This window comes from Pongo abelii, chromosome 21 (assembly GCF_028885655.2).
Source record: "Pongo abelii isolate AG06213 chromosome 21, NHGRI_mPonAbe1-v2.0_pri, whole genome shotgun sequence".
Lineage (NCBI taxonomy): Eukaryota > Metazoa > Chordata > Mammalia > Primates > Hominidae > Pongo > Pongo abelii.
This window is the reverse complement of record NC_072006.2, coordinates 361,207-362,670: the sequence shown is the minus strand read 5'-3', so window position 1 is coordinate 362,670 and position 1,464 is coordinate 361,207. Positions and strand designations below refer to the sequence as shown.

Below are 1,464 nucleotides of genomic sequence, written 5' to 3'. Positions count from 1 at the left end.
AGGCCCAAAGAGCCCAGGGTGAAATAGCAGGACCTGCGGCTTCCCATGTGTCAACTGCATGTTTTCCAGCCCAGACCAGTTCCGGTGGAACAAGATGTGATCAACCATATCAGGTTCTCTAAGTGCAGTGATTGCTCTTTTGAGAAGAAACTATTCTTTATTACCATTGTGATGAATTGTGAGACAAGTGTCTCTGCATCTGATGCCCTCTCATTCCGGGATGCTGGCAAGCAAAGACAGAGCAGGAATGAAATGTATCAGGCACATGTTTAACTTCTCACTTCGACCCAAATCAAAATGGAAGCCTCCTTCGTTGCTTACTAAAGCATATAAACCAACAATATTGAGGTGTTTGCTAGCAAGGACAAAGTCGGAAAAGAGCTCATGCCTCTTATACTTTAGGGAGTATAATAGACAATGATTGGCCTCTGTTCTACTCCCTTTTTTAAAAAAATGGGAGAGCTGGGCGCGGTGGCTCACGCCTGCAATCCCAGCACTTTGGGAGGCCGAGGTGGGTGGATTACGAGGTCAGGAGATCGAGACCATCCTAGCTAACACGGTGAAACCCCTTCTCTACTAAAAAAAAAAAATACAAAAAAAATTAGCCGGGCATGGTGGCGGGCGCCTGTAGTCCCAGCAACTCGGGAGGCTGAGGCAGGAGAATGGTGTGAACCCGGGAGGCGGAGCTTGCAGTGAGCCGAGGTTGCACCACTGAACTCCAGCCTGGGGGATAGAGTGAGACTCCGTCTCAAAAAAAACAAAAAACAAACAACAACAACAACAAAAAAACAGGGGATAGTGAGAACATAGTTCCCACTGCCACAAATTATGCAGTTGCGTTTCCCACATTTGGGGAAATCACAGGGTCAGCACCTCTGGAGTGCAATGGAATCTCACCCTGGGAAAACCACCATCGTGATCATGGTATCTCCCCTGCCAGGTAAGGATCTGTTCCACTCACGTTTTATGTGTGTGGCCAGTGGAGGGAAAAATTAAAATTAAATTTTCTTTCTAGTCTAAAAGGACCACTCATTTTGATATAACAAGCATGTGTTGATTGTTATATCATGTATATAATTAGATATAGTTGTGCATGCAAAGTTTAGATCCCATAGATGTGGATGATGTAGATGGAGGGGTGATGTCGATGTAGTTGACATAGATATTGTAGATACTGTAGAGGTAGCTGTCGATTACATAGATGCCAATGTAGAGTGGATGGTATAGATATATACACAGATGTAGATAGAGTAGATGCAAATATAGATGCAGATGTGCATGGCATAGCTGTAAATATGGATGCAGATGAGGTAGGTGACGTAGATTAGGGTTTCTCAACCTCAGCACTATTGATATTTTAGGCCGGATATATCTTTGTTGTTAAGGACTATCCTGTGCTTTGCAGGATTTAGCAGTATCCCTGGGATTTAGCAGCATCTCTGGCCTAGATGCTGAGGGCATTTC

At 44.4% G+C, this 1,464-nt stretch overlaps 1 non-coding gene across 1 annotated transcript; it reads right to left on the bottom strand.

The window, feature by feature from the left end:
- Positions 1–789: 789 nt before the first annotated feature.
- LOC112130424 (U1 spliceosomal RNA) lies at positions 790–948 on the bottom strand. The gene has a single exon (XR_002912694.3). It is a non-coding gene; the product is annotated as a U1 spliceosomal RNA (small nuclear RNA).
- Between the last annotated feature and the right edge of the window lie 516 nt (positions 949–1,464).